At 42.3% G+C, this 20007-nt stretch overlaps 14 non-coding genes across 14 annotated transcripts; 7 read left to right on the top strand and 7 right to left on the bottom strand.

Annotated features, from left to right (window-relative positions):
• Positions 1 to 9569: 9569 nt before the first annotated feature.
• On the bottom strand, positions 9570 to 9641 carry trnag-ucc (transfer RNA glycine (anticodon UCC)). Its single transcript has one exon. It is a non-coding gene; the product is annotated as a tRNA-Gly (tRNA).
• Positions 9642 to 15784: 6143 nt separating this feature from the next.
• On the bottom strand, positions 15785 to 15856 carry trnag-ucc (transfer RNA glycine (anticodon UCC)). The gene has a single exon. It is a non-coding gene; the product is annotated as a tRNA-Gly (tRNA).
• Positions 15857 to 15957: 101 nt separating this feature from the next.
• Positions 15958 to 16049, top strand: trnar-ucu (transfer RNA arginine (anticodon UCU)). The gene is given in 2 exon segments: positions 15958 to 15994; positions 16014 to 16049. It is a non-coding gene; the product is annotated as a tRNA-Arg (tRNA).
• Positions 16050 to 16375: 326 nt separating this feature from the next.
• trnag-ucc (transfer RNA glycine (anticodon UCC)) lies at positions 16376 to 16447 on the bottom strand. The gene has a single exon. It is a non-coding gene; the product is annotated as a tRNA-Gly (tRNA).
• Positions 16448 to 16548: 101 nt separating this feature from the next.
• On the top strand, positions 16549 to 16640 carry trnar-ucu (transfer RNA arginine (anticodon UCU)). Its single transcript is given in 2 exon segments — positions 16549 to 16585; positions 16605 to 16640. It is a non-coding gene; the product is annotated as a tRNA-Arg (tRNA).
• A 322-nt stretch (positions 16641 to 16962) lies between these two features.
• trnag-ucc (transfer RNA glycine (anticodon UCC)) lies at positions 16963 to 17034 on the bottom strand. The gene has a single exon. It is a non-coding gene; the product is annotated as a tRNA-Gly (tRNA).
• A 100-nt stretch (positions 17035 to 17134) lies between these two features.
• Positions 17135 to 17226, top strand: trnar-ucu (transfer RNA arginine (anticodon UCU)). Its single transcript is given in 2 exon segments — positions 17135 to 17171; positions 17191 to 17226. It is a non-coding gene; the product is annotated as a tRNA-Arg (tRNA).
• A 292-nt stretch (positions 17227 to 17518) lies between these two features.
• On the bottom strand, positions 17519 to 17590 carry trnag-ucc (transfer RNA glycine (anticodon UCC)). Its single transcript has one exon. It is a non-coding gene; the product is annotated as a tRNA-Gly (tRNA).
• Positions 17591 to 17691: 101 nt separating this feature from the next.
• trnar-ucu (transfer RNA arginine (anticodon UCU)) lies at positions 17692 to 17783 on the top strand. Its single transcript is given in 2 exon segments — positions 17692 to 17728; positions 17748 to 17783. It is a non-coding gene; the product is annotated as a tRNA-Arg (tRNA).
• A 292-nt stretch (positions 17784 to 18075) lies between these two features.
• trnag-ucc (transfer RNA glycine (anticodon UCC)) lies at positions 18076 to 18147 on the bottom strand. Its single transcript has one exon. It is a non-coding gene; the product is annotated as a tRNA-Gly (tRNA).
• Positions 18148 to 18248: 101 nt separating this feature from the next.
• Positions 18249 to 18340, top strand: trnar-ucu (transfer RNA arginine (anticodon UCU)). The gene is given in 2 exon segments: positions 18249 to 18285; positions 18305 to 18340. It is a non-coding gene; the product is annotated as a tRNA-Arg (tRNA).
• Positions 18341 to 18632: 292 nt separating this feature from the next.
• On the bottom strand, positions 18633 to 18704 carry trnag-ucc (transfer RNA glycine (anticodon UCC)). Its single transcript has one exon. It is a non-coding gene; the product is annotated as a tRNA-Gly (tRNA).
• A 96-nt stretch (positions 18705 to 18800) lies between these two features.
• trnar-ucu (transfer RNA arginine (anticodon UCU)) lies at positions 18801 to 18904 on the top strand. The gene is given in 2 exon segments: positions 18801 to 18849; positions 18869 to 18904. It is a non-coding gene; the product is annotated as a tRNA-Arg (tRNA).
• Positions 18905 to 19875: 971 nt separating this feature from the next.
• trnag-ucc (transfer RNA glycine (anticodon UCC)) lies at positions 19876 to 19947 on the top strand. Its single transcript has one exon. It is a non-coding gene; the product is annotated as a tRNA-Gly (tRNA).
• Positions 19948 to 20007: the final 60 nt, after the last annotated feature.

Here is a 20007-nt window from a genome sequence, read left to right as displayed (position 1 = left end):
AGAACATCAACATGCCAGACTGCACGTACAGAAAGTCTTGTTGACTTCATTCCTCCATATTGCACAAGCATCAAAAATGCTAAACGGGAAGTTTACAAAGCCAAGGCATCGCATTTTGTTCTTTCACGAGACACTCCCATCTTTGAGTTGATCTTCTCAAAGTCACAGCAGGCTCATGTAGCTTCCCTCCAGGCACAAAGATTCTGTTCATTTCCTTCCACTCTCACCTGTCACAACCTCTCAGCATTGATCCACTGTCAGATAATCCAGAACTCATCCCTCCAGTTTTCTCTAAACGTCGGATATAATCGACCGATTTGATAGAAGCCATCAACCCTGAGTGATACAGTTAAAGAGTAGCAGATGAGAAATTTGACTAACCGGTAAGGAAATCCAAAAGCTTCCCTCCGAGGCGAGTTGCGTCTCGTCCTGGGCCGCCCGACGTGTCAGCGAGATAAGACGGTCAGCCCTCGAGGATGATGTCAGGGACTGATGATGAATGAGATCAGTGACCTCCACACCAGACGCCCGCAAATCAAGCGTCACATCCTCCATGTCTCCAGCAATTACCGTCGTCGCCGATTGCATGATGTCATGCGAATGATGTGTTCATATGACGTTTCTACATCGTGCTAATATTTTTGTCAACTATTTTGTACTTATTTTGTTTGTCAATTTTTTAAAAAATGTGAGTATTTCTGTTTCATATTTTTTGAGTAACATTTGACCCCCCCCAGTCAGGTGGGCAAATTTGAGGCTAAAGGTGACACCCAAAGGTCCCAGGTGTGCAACACCCATCACAGGTGAGCGTGACTCAATGTCCTGCCTTCCGTCCCTTCCCGACCCTCCTTTAAGCTCCTCTAATTGTGTTTCCAACCTTTCGAAAAGACTCATGCTCTTATCCTCGCACCTCTTACACTGGTATGTCTCGCAGTTGAATGACATCATCATAGGAGGACCTATTGCAGGGGTTTTTCTATTTATTTAATTTTAATTTTAATTTTTTATTTACAATAAATTTGTACAGAATTGGATATTTTTTTAGTCTGCGCAAACAAGTACCAAACAGAAATTTAGTTTGTTTGATTTTATGCCACAAAATAAATGACTTAAATATCAAATCACTGTCAGCCCAATCGAACGAGCAATACTCATTTCGAATCATGCATGTTCAAAACGTGGACGAATACTTAAATACGTCCTTTGCTCACTCCCCTGGCATGGTTCCGTCATTTCCAAAACATGTTATTGTAGCGATGAGCCATTGACAGTGTTTAAATTGGCACGGGTCCAGCTTTGACCTTGGGTCCAATGAGAGGACACGTGCAAACAACAGTGTGTGTCATTTATGCTTGGAGTGTGCCGCTCTTGTGTTTGCTGACCTTCTGAGAGCACACTCAAGGAAAACTTTTTCCAAGCCCAGATGATTTCCGAAGAAGTCAAGGCTGACTCGTCCACCTCAAAGGAGGCAGCGGTTAATAAAGTTAAAGCCCGGCCGGGCTCAACAGTAGCGCTTTAAAATCTCAGCTTTTATTTTACATGACGTTCCCAGCGTCTCGCCTGCGGGGGCCTGAATGCTCACAAAGGAGAGGCCGGATTAGCCTTTGTGGGAAGTGACAAGTTGTGAGGAGGTCAGGAGGCTTTTTTTTTTAAAAGAGGGGGCTCACCTGGGAAAGTAGCAATTTAGTCAAGCCCTGCTTTTGTTACAATGGTGACACTGCCTCACACCTTTTGTCCGGATACAAACAAGTCGGAACATGTTCTAAGCTACGCAACCCTGCTACGATTTTACTGCCATTGTAATTGTTATCATATCGAAAGATTCATTGAGAGTTTTTGTGTGCGTCACGATTTGTTTGGATCCCATCCAAACTGTGTGGTTGGCCAAAAACCCTATTATAAGACGATTTGATTTGTGCTTTATTTGAACAGCAGGGGGCGCAAAAACCCTTTTTTCTTTTTTTAACTGGATTTAAGAAATAACTCAAATTGGATCAAATGAAATAAATAGTTTTCTGCACCACCATTTTGTAATTTAGCTCTTGTGGGCAGTCATGAAGACTTTCACAACTACTCCAAGTGACTCAAACTGAATCAAACTAAATATTCTTCCATTGACCATCTACACGAGTTGCGGCACCATTTGTGTTTACTTTTATTCTCCGTGTTAAGACAGAGATCTGTACTTCCTTTTGTGAAAATAGGTGGAATAAAATGTGTTTGTCTCTATGATCTGGCAGTTGTGGTTAATTTCCCCCGCAGTTGCTCATGCATATTTTCTGATTAGGCAGCTCATTAGGACTGGCTGCACCTCCAGGCTAGGAGAGCACCTCCGCAGGAAACCCCACCACAACACACACACACACACACACACACCCCACATCCCTCGTGCCTCCCTCGAGGCACAAACAAGCTTCACTGGGCCTCAGCAGGAGGGAAAGAGTTGTCGGTTGCTCGTGGCGGGAAGAACCGAGTACAAATATTTTCTACTTGAATGATGGTGGCTTGGGTTTACAAGAAACAAAAACGGAATATTGAATCATGAATGGCAAATCTATCTCACACACACATGCACACACACACACAATGGAAATTTGCAGCAAGCCCTTTCATTTCCCTGCTAATAATCTCTTAATCATAAAAGCCACCTGGGGGCTGCCGCCTCTGTTTGCTCCCAAATTACATTTCCATGAGGTCACTTCGCCCGTCTATGAACTTTCCTGACAAAGCGTGACCGCGTGCTAAAGCTAACAACGACACAATGTACATCAGTTCACAAATCTCTTTTGTGTCTTTTACATGATCATTTACAACAAAGGCACAAAAATCCAGAGCTTTTTTTATTTTATGTACTAAATGAAGACTGTCTAATGAGAAACACGCCATTAAAGATAACGACACCGCCATCCATCTTTGTTGACAGCTGTTTTGTTTTACCACTTCACCTGCATCTTTGGCCCGCTATCAAAAAAAACAAGATAATTGGAGGTTTGGGCAAATGATGGGCCAATTTGGGGACGCCGCGTTGTTGATAACGCTGGCAACAGAGGCGGGACCATGATGAGACACACAAATGTGTCAGCACGTAGGCGGCGTTGTGAATGAGGGCATGTTTAGTCATAACAATAAGTATGTTTACTGCATACTTTTGCGTGTGTAATTGTTAACCACACATGCTCACATCGAGATGCTTCTTAAACTGAGAGCAGCTGTTTGTCTTTTCATATATTCTGAAACTGCTTTTCTTTTCCTTTTTAAGTCTACCAAAGAAAGCCGGAATGAATTAATAGATTAGAACTAAAAAGACAGAGCCGTGCAAGGATTTCATTTCCCGTCAGGACATTGTGTTCCAGTGTGGGGTTTCTTTTTTTTTTTCATTCTGCGACTGTCATTGACAAGAAATTATGTCCTTGGGAACGCTGACTGCGACGTTCATTCAAGAACCACAAAGATAGCTTTGACTAGTCTAAATATTTCCCAGGGGAACGCACTGTGTTGCATGATAAAGATTTGAGGTTCAAGTTTGATATCCAATAGAAATTCCACATTCACCCGGAGCTGATGGATGGATGGATGTAAAAATTGATGAAAATAAAAAAAAAATTTAAAATAATCTGAATAAAATAAAAACAATTACTATTTCACAAAAAATCCGATATATCAAGAAAAACTGTCAGTCTGCAGCACCTCCACGTCAACCAAGCAAAAGCCCGTTTGGAGAAGAAATTGGGCCAATAAATCAAAAGTGCAAGCGGCACCGTGCAGCAACACGCCTGTGTTTCTCTGTCCTATTGACCCCGCAGGCCCATTAAGAAGCCACGGCGCTGCATTGGCGGAGGAAGCGGAGCAGCCCCCAGCGCCTTCCTTCTCCTCCTCCTTTGCTCTGTGCACCGCACTGCACCTTTCCCACACACTGTCGGGGTTCACCTCTGACTCATGACCCCGGGGAGGGGGAGGGTGGTTAGGGGGGGGAAATGGGGACCACCCAGCCGGGCTCTTATGCCCCCCACTCTTGAGAAGAAGACAGGAGAGCGATGTGGTGCTGGGTGGGTCTTGAGGGAATAGCATTAGGTCAGGTTAAGGAAGGGAAAGAAGATCAAAGCGGAGCGGGAAATGGAAAGAGGTGCTGTTAGGGGTCATTTTGGGCCGAAGTTGAGGTGTCAAACTCACAGTGCGGGGCCAGATCCGGCCTGCCGCATCGTGTTACGTGGCCCAGTAAAGATTCGGCTTCCAGTTTGTTGAACAATTTTTCTCAAGGTGAAGTTTATTGTCAAACTAAATACATAAAACAAAGACCTTATGTATCGAAAGCAAACACTTTGCTTAGCTCCATGCTAACACACAATGCAAAACACAACAGACGGGCTAACAAATAGCATCAATGTTGCAACACTTTAAAGATGATGTGAACAAAAATGGTGAAGCAACAGACGTAGACAGACAATAATGTAGAATTGTAATTACAAGCAACAGTAGGAGATTTGGTGGGGGGACGGGACTGACTGAGTGGAGGACTGATGGAGTGACAGATTCTGTTCCTCTGTTGTAAATCTCAGTTTATCACCCCCTCCCTTTATTCAGCAGGCAGGAAGCCCGCAAGCTCAAATAAAGCCACAAGAGTGAGCTGACGCATTTATGAGGGACTGTGTCACTTATCGTCTCCTGTTTTTTTTCTCCCACTTCCACTCTCAATTGGACACTCTCGCCTGTCTGAGACTTGAGAGCCACTAAACTTTTAAGACCTGACTTCACGTTTGTGCGTGACCATTCTCAAATCCAAATGTCTCCAAAGTGTGTGTCACTTTCTGGACTCTAATGATATAATAACACTGCTAGCGTATCGAATTGTATCCTTTTTTCCATGATTACTGGAATTTGGCTTACTGACTTACAGGCATGTGTCAAATAGATTTTTATGCCCCCAGCAGTATGAATGGAAGCCATTACCGACTAATAAAGCTGTCTTCTGTACATCTGTGACATATGGTTCAGCTGCGAGCTAGACGCACAAAGTGGGCAACAAGCATCACGGGTTTAGCTTTTAGACAAAAGTAGAACTTCATGAAAATCTGAAAACGTTCATTTTCCTATTTAATAGCGACTCGTGTCAGTGTCAGTACATTTGAATGCATTTGAACGTTTGCCTTTTCACTGTCGTCATGACCGCAAATAAACAAACGACAGTTCAACCTGCCATTCCACTTTAAACACTACAAGTGACATGTTGCGCTGCCCCGAGTGGTGGTCACGCTGAAGTGCGGACTGTCCGCAAGGTAACAGATAACACATGTCACAAGGGGAAAGAGCAACAAGGCGACAATAAAAGAGTGACACAAAAGGCCTGCCGACACAAAGACACTGACATGGCTGGGCAGGAATGTGCCGGCAGGTAGTGCACAGGGGGGGGGGGGGGGGGCCAGGAAGCAGACAACAATACAATGGCGGCATATATTTCTCTGCGTGTGTGTGTGTCCATGATCAATTAGCATTAGCAAAACAGCTAGTATTGCTACAGTTAGCTTGAAAAATGTAGTCATTTGACTAATTACTTGATTTTAAAAGTAACTTACTTGTTTTAAAAGTAACTAAGTTGCATTACAAATTACTACACGATTTACTTTTAGCCTACACTGTATCTCAAATTTAATCTTAACACTCGACGGTATTTCATTACGTATCGGAGTGGACATTGTTTTTGCAGTTGTCTTGGCGTATGTTGGGGACTCGTCGTTCCATCACCGAATCAAGTTCACGCGAGACGCAAAGTTGAGAAGATGCTAGTCCAAAGTGTGGCAGATGTTCGAGTGTAACCTTACATGGGTCTCGCGAGTGACACAAGACGGGGGTCGCTGGGATCAAACCGTGTGACCCTGCGTTGCAGCTGGGGGGGACATGCTGTGTGTGTGTGTGTGCGTACATGTGTGATTTTTGGACCTTGCATATGTGTGTTGCCAGCATGTGATACTTGATCGGCGAGCGGACATATTTGAGGCACAGAGATAAGACTTGAGAGATGATTCCCACGCTAAATGATGCAAGGTGATATGAGGAGGGAGCTCTCGTATCAGATGCCATCTTTTCATCTTGTAAATCATCACACGCCGCCAGTTGTTAGCACTTAGCGCCGGGATAAGTCACTTCAAACCGGGAGATTTATACACATTGCCGCACTTGAACTGATGCGCATCGCTTGTGTGTCCTTGTGGAATTCAAATAGTTTGGGATTGAAGACTACACTTTCAGCTGTCATTTAGGAGGGTCTACAAAAATTAATTACCGTTTTTGGAATTATTGTCATTTTATACTCAGCACAGCACACAGGCGATATTTTAATAATTTGAATAATAATAAAATAATAAATAATCCTTTTCTGTATTTGGACACTGGACATATTTATGTTGAAGACTAAATTATGCTATAGAACTATTTTTTTTTAATTAGAATAAACTCACAATATTCCTTGAAAAAGCCATCAGATGACAAGAATGTAGTCATGATGAAAATGTCCTAATTTTAGCTCCATAAAGAAAATGTTAATACTACAAAAATATAGTAATTTTACGAAAAAAAACTTCATAATATTACAACTTTTTTAAAAAGATTATTTTACAAGCTTGAGAATATATTATACACAAAATGATACAGGAAAAAAGTAAAGAAGAAAGTTCATTTACTGGTGACTACCTCTGAGTCATGCTTACCTCTAGCATGGTCCAACTAAAACACGCATTTGTGCACAACATTGATCAAACACGAATCTAAACACACACACACACACAGTCAAAGTCCATTCCCATCACAGCACAACACATCTGCGGTTACTTGAGTGTTGTGTTGTGTCGGTAGGCTTGAAGTGTGTTTTCAGCAGTTCTTATCTAGGGGTGTGTTTGCGTGCACGTCCGTGTATTCCTGTAAAAAGCGCAGTTCTCTTGATAAGCTCAGGCCGAACTAATCCCTTTAAACTTCTTTCCAACCCGTACCATGTCGTCACTACTTCTGAGTTACTCACAACGTGTCTGTTTTATTCCAAATATGTCTGAGTAATGCACCCAGATGGCACCTGAAGCAAATTTATGACTTTTTCCACCGTCGTTTTATTTTTAACCTTATCAATTCATTTGGACCTGTTTTCCTCCCACCATATTTTCCACTATCTCATGAAAATGGGAAGTTACAAGAGCTACAGCTCTAGGCGTCACAAAAAGGGAACGCGGTCATATTTTAGAATGATAAAGTCATCATTTTACAGTAATAAAAATGTTAGACTATATTTTACTGACAGTAAGAAGGGCACAATAATAAAGTTCTAATGTTTGAGAGAAAGTCATCTTTTCAATGTTATTATATGACCATAAAAGAAGTTGAAAATAAAAATAGGGGTGTTACGAGTACAAGGTCACAGTGTTGAAAGAATTAGTAAACCATAATACAGCGACAAAAAAGTTGGACTGGATGACTAAAGTCATAAAGTTGCAAAGAAAAAAAGGACATTTGCAATGTTACGAGATTTTTTTTGTTCTAATTCTTTGAGAAATAGTCAAAAGTAGCATGACGTGAAAGGACAATAAAAACTTGAATTAACCTATGCAAAAAATGTTATGTTTATTCCTTTTTCCCTTATTCTCAACTGTCTCATCTCTTAACACTCTATCCCTTCCCCCTCCAAGATGGGACTGCTAATTATGTTCCTCCTCCACTAACCCCCCCCTCAATCCTAGTTATGTCACTCTCTCCATCTGCAAACCCTCTGGGGGGGCGTCTCACCAATCACCGGGTCATAAAACAGAACTCATACTTTCCATCAGCTCATTGTCACACAAGGTGTTACGATACGGCGTGCATGTACTCCTTTCTTAATACAGATATTTATTTATTTGTTTACTTATTTATACATACAGGGCACCACGGGGATACGTTCTACATATAGAGATAAAAAATATTTTGGACTTGCTCAAACTAACTTAACAAGATAACACCAAATCAATTTCCCTCATATGAGGAAATCGTGATCGTTACACGGGCAAATCAATACATATATTTTGAGATGCCTGGAGTCGGAAGGAACCAGTCTTCATATGCTGAAGTGGCTTGTTGAATGCATCCCAACTACAATTGTCACATCCGCTGTGTTGTGCAAATTGCTTGAAGGGCCAATTCTGGCAGACAGAGGCGGCGGGCGGGCGGGCGGGCGGGATAGTGACTTATGGAAGGATAGAGTCATACATAAGTGGGGGCAAATGTATAATAAAAAAAAAAAGTATGTTTTCCATGCTCGGACTTGCCGCTGTTGATTCGCTTCGGAAGCTGAGTTAGCAAGCTTCCTCAAGAAAATTGCAACGTGTAGTTAGCTAGCTACTGGAAATATTTGCACTCCTCAGATAGTCTGCCGTCAATATGATATTGTTTATATGTAATCAATTAAGAAGAAGCAGCATGTCAAAGTAGAATTCCACCATGTTACAAAAGAATTGGTTGTTTAAAAAAAAAAAAGGGGGACCCTCACATGTCAGACTGACACTGCGATGACAACACTTCTTCTAAACGTCACCTTTTTTTTTTTTCCACGAGCCTCAGTCAACTAAGCAGCAAGACCATGCTAGCAACAGCATTCCACTTTCAGTCAAATATGACAACATCTATTCCAGATATAAGTATGTAGACTATCAAGTGACTTTCCCTCATGCAGACGGTTTATTTCGTATGGATGCAGCTATCTTCGGCATGAAGATTAGTGTATCTATAGCTCGCTCCATTTTTGTCCTCCTCGTGACATTTAAGCTAATCCAAACACAAAATATAGAAACATACACTGTGATAAAATTAAACAGTAACTACTGTAAAAGTGATTCACCAACAACTTATTTTAAACACGAGTGACACAAGCACCGTTGGAAGATGAACCAGCCTGAGGGTCTTGCCTGCTCTCGGGTAAATAGCACACAGCAGTTGAGTGTAACCTTGTGCTGATGTCTGAAGAGACCAACACTCATGTCTGGAGTGTTACACTAGATGATTGGGCCTGTGTTTATCTGTAAAAGTGATTGATAGGCACTACTGCTGCTCGCCTAATCCAGTTTTCAACCCCTCACCAGTGCGGCAGATTGACGTCAGAGGGATCACCGCGTCAACACACAATCTCGCCGATGGTCCCGCCGCTCTACTCACAGAGAGACGGCTTGTTCCTCGAGCGCCAACCCCTCGACGCCGCGCTTCTACATTTCAAAGGCCAAGGTCAGACGGGCCCGCGTTGACCAGGAAGTTACGCAGTAATGAGGCCAATTAGAAGGCGGCGGCCGGGAGGGGATTTCATTTCTCTCGATAAAGCCTCACTTTGTCCTCGTAAAAGCATCCGCAAAAATGTTAAAAGCAATAAACACGTGCATTCGCCTTGGATTTTTGCTGCCGCCGTTCGTCTTGCCACATGTGGGGGAGACGTTTACACCAGCGGCGGGCTAGCATACGAGCGTGCCGCATACGGGGCGCTTCCAGATCAATATTTAATAACATGACAATTTCGCTCGTCGGAAAATCATAAGAGAAACTTCTGCGGTTACAGACGACTGATATACTGCATTGGCCGGGAATCGAACCCAGATCAACTGCTTGGAAGGCAGCTATGCTAACCACTGCACCACCAATGCTGCACATGAAAGTTACACAACACTCCCCAACAGTGCAGACTCCATTTGGTGTGCACTACAATCGTAACATGTCAGCTCTCTTGCCATCAAAGTACTTGTGTCTGTTGTTTTGGAGTGTCCTGTTGTTATGGCAACAAGATAATCACACAATGAACAGCATGTGTCCATTAATAGCCACTCACGGAAGGATTAATACTTCTATTTGAACAAGAGCGGCTAAAATGCTGCAATAACAGAAAGTAATTAAATGTTCCATTGTTCGGGCTGGCTTAACTCTTAACACTTATTTAATGAGAACATTTTATACTGCGAATGTCGTAATGCTGTTTGTGTTTTGTTGTTGTTCATGACAAAACACAAATTGTGCCGGTTAATTAGGTATTAAAAGTTTCTCCAGCAGCTCTTTGTTCTCATGGCGGCTGCGGTGAAAAGCAGCTTTCGGAGCCGACTCACAGCAGACGTCATGACCCCGTTCCCAAATCGTCCCGCCCACCTGGCGTCCTTTTCGCCGTTCTTAACGACTCGGCTTTACTGACATTTTGCTGGCGGATGTCCCGTAAACCCACAAAAGAAGGAAGCGTTAATAGCCAAAGCTTGAAAGGACCGTCGTCAAAGGCACCGAGGATTTATTTATTTATTTATTTATTTTGGGGGAGAACTCCTCGGAGAATATTGGCGATGGCAAATAAAAGACATTTGCTTGTAAACTTTACTGGGAGTGAGAATGTCAAGATGTCTAATTCCCTCCAGCTTTGTTGACTGTTTTGAACAAAGTCCTCATACGTCTTGTTATCAGTTCTTAATGTCAGCCGGGCAGCCCTAGGTGGGTCCAGACACGTAGTCTGGACAATGTCTGGGGTAAAGGCTCTCCTACAGAGTGCTCCTCATAGGTCACATCCTGTCCGAAATGTGGCAGGGAGGGGGCGGGCTTCTTCTTAGCATGTGAGGTGGGAGGCAGAATGCCAAAGGTCAGGATTGCTTTCTCAGATTTCAAAGCTTGCTCCAGGGGGCAGAGGTGATGAGGTCACTGTGGATAGTTTAGCTCTAGTTAGGGCCACTGCGTCGCCGCATGCGCATCACGGTAATGGCTTCCGCAATTAAACACTAAAAATGGAAGCAGTTGTATCCTCGGAGTGTTGGGAGGCAATGATGGAGCCCCCCTTTTTTTAGGCCCCTTACCTACTGTGCGCTACGGCACATGCTCAAAGGGAGATTGTTGTTGTCTTACTGCGGGATTAGTCGGCAATCGAGCATTGAGGGCAGCTCAGCTTTTTCGGCCTGAGTGGACAAACACAAGCCCGGTGTGAGCTCACTTAGCAATAAAAGAGGCTCCAGTGTGTGGGGAACTGTGACGGATGGTCTCACAAGGTTCTTGGAGTCTAGAAATGGCTTATTTGATAAAAAAATTTGATACTATATCGGTGCCAATGCGAGCTACGGAGTGAGCTAACATGAGCATGTATGCTATATTTGGATTGTTTTGAGGTTCAAACTAGGTGGCTAGTGGTTTATGTCAAACTTGTACGGCATCAGGCAGCATGGTGTCTTATTGGCTAACATGTCTGCCTCAGAGTCAAGAGGTCATGGGTCAAAATGATTTTTAATTGAAGTGCAGAAATTCAATAGTGGTCGAAATTAAGGTTCGGGGTTTGAACTGGTGGAGGCTCAAAGCCGATCTCGCAAATTATTGGAGGTAGAAAAGGAGCAGAAATTGATGTTGGAGTAAAAAGGAAAGAAGCAAGATGTCATTACTCAGGCTCCGGCCCTGAAGAATAACTCATTGTTTTGGTTGGCTCGCTTTTGAGAAAGTGAATGCGCATATTCAGACGGGCAAGAAAGGGCAGCAGGGGAGCGCGAGAAGAAAGAGACTTGAGCGTGGGTGTGCGCCACACAAAAGAGGGAGAAGAGCACACTGCCAAGAGTGAAGAAGCACAAGAACATTCTGCAACAAATCAACTGGAACAGTCCATAAGCATCAATGTGGATAGAGAGACGTGATCATATATAAACATTTCAATTCATGTAAAGAATGTTAAAGTGTCCCTTTCATTGACCTTTTTGTTTGCATCTCTAGGAAGAAAGCGTTTGGAGAACCCTGATCTAGATCCAAGTTGTTTTGTGAAGCACTTGAGCAGGTGTTATCGTCCTTTAGCGATAAAGAACTTTGCGCACAGCATGGCATGACGCAAGGGAAGGAGACCAACCGAGTCGGGCTTACATAAGCGTCTCCAAAAACACACACACACACTTGCAGAGTGCTCCAGATGTCGCGTGTGTGTCAGTGCACTCTTGACAGACACACACGGAGAAGGTCTGGACACGAGCGCCTCTGTTTCCCATCACCGTGAATCCACTCAACATGTGTTCTGGTCGGCCGCCAACGACTCACACTGATCCACTTAGTCGGAGCAAACAGTCGGAATCAAACAAGCCGTGATGGAACTGAACACTTCAGACCGAGGCCGCTCGTTAAGATTTATCAGCTTGAGTCTTGAATACGTCATGGGGAGATAAAGGGGCAAAGATGTGAACGTAGGCAATTTAGAAGCAAATCATAGGGGAAAAAAAAATAATAATAAACACTAGCAGTCAGTAGTGGGAAGTAGCAAATGACTAATACTAAAAAATAACTTTAAAAAAGTCCAACCAAATAATCACGTTGAATCAGACAGATATGATTATTTTTAAAATAACACGCAAAACAGTTAGATGTGAAAACGGGCAATTTACTGGCAAACCATTAAAAAAAATCTGTCAGTAGTGATTCATGTTAAATTGGAGTTAGCACACATGCTGTCATTTAAAGTGCTATTTAGTAACCCCAAATATAGTTATATAGTTGTATAGTTTATTTATCTATTCATTTGTTTATTTTTATTGTTCTATAGTTTATTTTTATTATTTTTTTTATTTTGGGAAATCAAGTTAAAGAGCCTTTACAAACATTGCAAATAGTTTTTTTTTATTGATGACCGACTTCCGCTATCATCTGTTTACTCTCGGAATAAATGCAAATATTTTTTGATTACAGAGTCCCGTGTCTAAAGTACGTTTAGTACTCGGAGGTGTGTTTGTGTGTGCGGGAGAGCCCAAACACACATGTAGACAGCCTCCTTTGTCAGGCTTATCTGCACCGTATGTGAGATGAAAGAACTGGGGGCTGCCTGCAATCACAAACTGATAAAGAAAAAGAAAGGAAAGAAAGAAAGAAAGAGCAGAGGAAGAAATGAGGTTAAAGTCATGCAAAGCAAATATGTACCAGATTGAGAAGATTGGATTTTAGTGAAGGAAAATCACCAGCTGAGGAAAGCAGACCAAAAATTGGAAGAAAAAAAATTATATGATATTGTATTGGGAAAAATAGGAAGTGCTTACAGTGCTATAGCAAATTCTATAGAAACGAAAAACTATGATGGAGTAGTTTATCTTTAAGTCTATCTTGTAACAACCGAAACCAATTAGTGTACAGTCAGGGCCAACTTGAGCTTTGCAAACTTTCCTTATCAAGAAACACCGAACGTGTAGTTAATATCCAGCGAGACCTTCAAAAGCACAAGGCCCGATTGTGGCATAAGTCAAGTTATGGATTAACTCCAACCTCAATAGACGACAATTCTGACGATATGTCAGACCTGGAGATAATGAAGCGATAACGTCATTGAAAAGAGCTTCACGAGTGGAAATGACAAGCCTCCGCTGTGTTCCGATGAGATAAAAGCGAGCCGTGTGACATGAATGCCGCAATAAAAGCCGGTAAAGTGTTTTGGAAACTTCGCTGATAGCGGTCAGCGGTAGAACCATGGAAATATTTTGCTATCAGTTTCCTCAACAATAAACCTCTTTATGCCAGACATCACATTTAAAAATAGAAAGGACTGTCCTTCAGTGTCACATGACCTGATCTTCCATAATAATAAAATATCAGATGGTTCTATTTTAAGATGAAAGGAAACAAGCTTGATAACAAGTTTAATAATACAACCGTGACGGCTGATATCCTTTGATCGCGTCATTCTGCTTTAAAGCGCCTTGTCAAATATTAACAAATTATATTAGCAACAATATTTCCTCCGTATTATGTTAGCTTGCTTGCTGACATTGCTATTTAGCGTTGGGTAGCTAAAGATAGCTAGCTTAACATCTACCTAGTCGTAAAATGAATTGAAAGGTTTGTCAAAATGTGTTTTGTGACATTGAAGCAATCAATAATATGAAAATCTAAGTTAAGAAATATGTTGCTAACTACATTGAACAGCTAAATTGCTCAGGAGAACAACTATCTTATTCTTGCCTCTGATAATTTAGGTTGCTCTCGTTGCTCCACTTGCAACTCTATCTTGCGAGCATTACAAAACGGACTTTTTCAACCTGATTTACGTCAAAAGTAAGAAATTCACAAGGTGTAGGTGTCTCTTAATCATGGCCCCAGACATATTTGCATCGCATTACAAGGGCTTGGGCAAGCGTTAATCCCAAAGACAATGCACAAAGTGGAGCACAGTCTACGTGTCGGATCCCTCCCCACCCAACGGATCTGACTGGCATAGTTAATGTTCCTCCTAATCCCACCCAGCAAGCAGCCCTGCAGTCATCACGCTGGCAATCATCTAAGGGGGAGCTGCAGGAATCCCTCAGCGACTCTTAATCGTCCAAACTGATTACCAACCCGCTCAATCGCCGGGGCAAGGCACCGTCGGTCCCGAAACAGTTCTCCGAAGTTACGTAAAGTCTTGCGTTCGTGGGGGCCGGCGAAGGAATTCAACGAATTTGTAGAGAATTATCATGGCAAGAGGTGACAGGTGATTGATGAGACAAGTTACTTTGTGAAAAAACATCTACAACCCTACGAAAACTGCTAAATAACTGAATCCAATGCAAAAAGACAATTTAATTTAAGATTGTGTTGGATTTCTCCACCAAGCTGCAAACCAGTGATGGTGGGAATTTAGCCCAATTGGCTGAGCTATGACTTTAGAGTTGAGTTGGAGATAAAGTTTCACAAAACGCTGATGACTAATTAGGAAGATCAATGACTGCCAAAGCATAAACCACAAATGCTGCTTTAGCCCATTATCTTGACATAAAATGGCCATTAAATGTTTTACAGGGCATTTAGCCACCATTTTTTTGGTTTGTGGATTAGGGTGGAGAAGTTCAAGTAATGGTGGGAAGATTTTTACACATTTACTCACAATTAGTGGTAGCGAAGGGGAGAAAATTCTCTCGATTGAAAGCGCAGGAGACGGTAACTTGGACATCCAGCAGAACTCCTCCAAAAACTGTTGGAACAGCTTTTTCGTGAACTTTTGTTTTCCCCCTGCAGATTGAAAACATTAAGATTGGAATGATGAATATGACACAACAGTAAAACTTTATTTACCTTTATCTGGATCTGATACAAAACTCAGCTAGCATTATTTGTAGCAGAACATCACATCTTGACATAGCGGGACTTTTCCGCATTGCAACAAAATCGGAAAACTTCAAATCGGCCACCCAAAGTACCATCAACAGGGAAGATGGACAAAAAAATTGAGTTGAGTTACCAAAGTAGTTATACTAAATACTGCCGACAAATTACAGACCGATGACTGCCAACACGTGAACCACAAACACAGGCTTAGCCTATTAGCATGTCATAAAATGGCTACCAAATATTTTATGTGGCATTTTGGGGCAGTTCTGGGTTAGGTTAAAAGAGTTGAAATTTCGTTGAGAAGAATTTTCGAAAAATAAATTCAAGCGAATGTGACAAGGTGGAGGAGTTTGAGAGACAACAAAGTCTTTCTACTTAACTTCTTGACACAGCACCACTGAGGCTGGACAACATAATGGTGTATCATCTGCCACGCGGACTACCTATCTAGCGGACTAGCTACATTTCCAGCTATCATTAAGTCAACAAGGATGAGACATTCTCTCTTGAGCTCTTGTATGTGTTGGCCATCGCTATGAATAGCTGGACAAAATGTCTTTTGTAAGCCAATAATCATCTGATCGTGCCAGCAGATCCTCTGCGGCTAAATATTTGACTGCAACTTTAACTGTTTCATCACTTGGACTGTATACTTTCTCTTCACAGTAAAAAGTCAAGTCCTTGCTTTCTACAGGTCTGGAGCCTTTCACAAGAAAGGTCAAAGAATTGCGTTGGCCGGGAATCGAACCCGGGTCAACTGCTTGGAAGGCAGCTATGCTAACCACTATACCACCAACGCTTCGGGTGTAGTTTTATAATCAAGAGTTGAAGTGATGTGGTAGGCAACCAGGCTAAATTTTAACATTTAGTTGGAAAAAACATTTCATTCCTCCTGACTGTGGCTCTGTGGCGCAATGGACAGCGCATTGGACTTCTAGATAACTAGCATTGAAGTGATTCAAAGGTTGTGGGTTCGAGTCCCACCAGAGTCATCCTATTATATTCCCTGAACAACCTCTTCCTCAAACACACTGCTCTCAATAATCATGCAAACCATCTGTCTTTTCAGGCATTACCTTGCAGCATTGGGTGTTAGCAATTAGCATAGCCACACAGCTAACCAATGTAACATACCCTGTTACATTAAGTTCCAAGAACAATTGACAATTCTTGTAGACTATCAGTATTATTGTTATGGTAGTTACACAACAGGCTTATGAAATATAAAATGAGCATACAAAAATACCACAGAAGTGCCTCAGCATGAGTCTCTGGTATGCAAAGACATCCAGGAACATCCAAAGCAGCATCAAAGCATTGCGTTGGCCGGGAATCGAACCCGGGTCAACTGCTTGGAAGGCAGCTATGCTAACCACTATACCACCAACGCTTTGGGTGCAGTCTTATAATCAAGAGTTGAAGTGATATGGTAGGCAACCAGGCTAAATTTTAAGATTTATATGGATAAAACATTTAGGGCCTCATGACTGTGGCTCTGTGGCGCAATGGGCAGCGCATTGGACTTCTAGACAGCTAGCATTGAAGTGATTCAAAGGTTGTGGGTTCGAGTCCCACCAGAGTCATCCTATTATATTCCCTGAACAAACACACTGCTCTCAGTAATCATGCAAACCATCTGTCTTTTCAGGTATTACCTTGCAGCATTGGGTGTTAGCAATTAGCATAGCCACACAGCTAACCAATGTAACATACCCTGTTACATGAAGTTCCAAGAACAATTGACAATTCTTGTAGACTATGTGTATTATTGTTATGGTAGTTACACAACAGGATTATGAAATATAAAATGAGCATACAAAAATACCACAGGAGTGCCTTAGCATGAGGCTCTGGTATGCAAAGACACCCAGGAACATCCAAAGATCTGATGCAGCATTAAAGGATTGCGTTGGCCGGGAATCGAACCCGGGTCAACTGCTTGGAAGGCAGCTATGCTAACCACTATACCACCAACGCTTTGGATGCAGTCTTATAATCAAGAGTTGAAGTGATACGATAGGCAACCAGGCTCAATTTTAACACTTAGTTGGATAAAAAATTAGCTCCTTATAACTGTGGCTCTGTGGCGCAATGGACAGCGCATTGGACTTCTAGACAACTCGCATTGAAGTGATTCAAAGGTTGTGGGTTCGAGTCCCACCAGAGTCATCCTATTATATTCCCTGAACAAACACACTGCTCTCAGTAATCATGCAAACCATCTGTCTTTTCAGACATTACCTTGCAGCATTGGTTGTTAGCAATTAGCATAGCTGCACAGCTAACCAAGAACAATTGACAATTCTTGTAGACTATCAGTATTATTGTTATGGTAGTTACACAACAGGCTTATGAAATATAAAATGAGCATACAAAAGTATCACAGAAGTGCCTTAGCATGAGGCTCTGGTATGCAAAGACATCCAGGAACATCCAAAGATCTGGAGAAGCATTAAAGCATTGCGTTGGCCGGGAATCGAACCCGGGTCAACTGCTTGGAAGGCAGCTATGCTAACCACTATACCACCAACGCTTCGGGTGTAGTCTTATAATCAAGAGTTGAAGTGATGTGGTAGGCAACCAGGCTAAATTTTAACATTTAGTTGGAAAAAACATTTCGTTCCTCATAACTGTGGCTCTGTGGCGCAATGGACAGCGCATTGGACTTCTAGATAACTAGCATTGAAGTGATTCAAAGGTTGTGGGTTCGAGTCCCACCAGAGTCATCCTATTATATTCCCTGAACAAACACACTGCTCTCAGTAATCATGCAAACCATCTGTCTTTTCAGGCATTACCTTGCAGCATTGGGTGTTAGCAATTAGCATAGCCGCACAGCTAACGAAGAACAATTGACAATTCTTGTAGACTATCAGTACTACTTTTATGGTAGTTACACAACAGGCTTATGAAATATAAACTGAGCATACAAAAGTATCACAGAAGTGCCTTAGCATGAGGCTCTGGTATGCAAAGACACCCAGGAACATCCAAAGATCTGAAGCAGCATTAAAGCATTGCGTTGGCCGGGAATCGAACCCGGGTCAACTGCTTGGAAGGCAGCTATGCTAACCACTATACCACCAACGCTTTGGGTGCAGTCTTATAATCAAGAGTTGAAGTGATGTGGTAGGCAACCAGGCTAAATTTTAACATTTAGTTGGAAAAAACATTTCATTCCTCCTGACTGTGGCTCTGTGGCGCAATGGACAGCGCATTGGACTTCTAGATAACTAGCATTGAAGTGATTCAAAGGTTGTGGGTTCGAGTCCCACCAGAGTCATCCTATTATATTCCCTGAACAAACACACTGCTCTCAGTAATCATGCAAACCATCTGTCTTTTCAGGCATTACCTTGCAGCATTGGGTGTTAGCAATTAGCATAGCCGCACAGCTAACGAAGAACAATTGACAATTCTTGTATACTATCAGTACTATTTTTATGGTAGTTACACAACAGGTTAATGAAATACAATCTGAGCATACAAAAATATCACAGGAGTGTCTTAGCATGAGGCTCTGGTATGCGAAGACATCCAGGAACATCCAAAGATCTGGAGAAGCATTAAAGCATTGCGTTGGCCGGGAATCGAACCCGGGTCAACTGCTTGGAAGGCAGCTATGCTAACCACTATACCACCAACGCTTCAGATGCAGACTTATAATCATGAGTTGAAATGATACGGTAGACAACCAGGCTCAATTTTAAGATGGATAAAAAAATATAATGCCTTATGACAGCGGCTCTGTAGCGCAATGGACAGCGCATTGGACAGCGCATTGGACTTCTAGACAACTAGCATTGAAGAGATTCAAAGGTTGTGGGTTCGAGTCCCACCAGAGTCATCCTTTTGTATTCCCTGAGCAACCTCTTCCTCAAACACACTGATCTTAGTAAGCATGCAAACCATCTGTTCTTTTAGACGTTACCTTGCAGCATTGGTGGTTAGCAATTAGCATAGCTGCCTCTGATTTTTTTTTTTTTCCGAGTGGTAGAAACTGACTCAGGTTGCAAGTAGTTATAGTCTGCTTCCTGATTGCTTAATGGCACTCTTCCCTGGAATTCATATGATTGCTATGGTGTAAGCTTCAATTGTCTTCATTCTTTTTGGCTTTTTGCTCCAATTTTTTGCATAGCTATTATAAGGATTTACATACCAAGGATACAAGTTGGTTTGTTGAAAAAAAGCAAATCATAACCTTGGAAGAAATGCAGTCCAAGTTTTGATGTTTATTATAATCATTATGATAATTCTGACCAAAATCTTGTCTGTGGATAACCAAAGTCAGATTCTTACTCGGAAAAAGCTTAAACGTGGCCTTGAGTAGCTCATTGGACTTCTGGAATCAACTTATAATAAAGCATTTGGACAAAATGTACCTGAAGAACATTTGTTCAAACAAAAGTCCAAGAAGTAGGCAAGTCCAGTCCAGAAGAGCCGCTTTCCTGTCTGCTTTGGAATTCTCTCCTCTTTTACAGACCTGATCCAAACAATTTGGGTCATTATCAAGCTTCTCTAGCTTTCTGACGAGGCGATTCTTCGAATCAGGTGTGCTGCATCAGGGAGAACTGGAAAAACAGGCAGGATCAAAGTTCCTCAGGACCGGACTTGCCTTCTCTTGTACTGCTCTCTATAATGCAGGGGTCACCGATTCCGGTCCTCAAAGTCCGGTGTCCTTCATGGTTTCTATGTCTCCCTGGTGCAGCACACCTGATTCAAACGATCAAATCATCAGTCCCCAAGAATTGGTGATCCCTGCTGTAATGCAAACTTCTACCGTTTTGTCACTTCAATTGTTGAAGTTCCCTTGGCATAGCGTTGGTGGTATAGTGGTTAGCATAGCTGCCTTCCAAGCAGTTGACCCGGGTTCGATTCCCGGCCAATGCATGGTTTTAATGTTCCTGGTAAAAGTCTCATGCTGAAGCACTTACATGACATTGTTACATA

Source organism: Syngnathus floridae, chromosome 7 (genome assembly GCF_059516105.1).
Source record: "Syngnathus floridae isolate MCC-2025c chromosome 7, RoL_Sflo_1.0, whole genome shotgun sequence".
In the NCBI taxonomy this organism is placed as follows: Eukaryota; Metazoa; Chordata; class Actinopteri; order Syngnathiformes; family Syngnathidae; genus Syngnathus; species Syngnathus floridae.
This window is presented reverse-complemented; position numbering and strand designations above follow the sequence as displayed.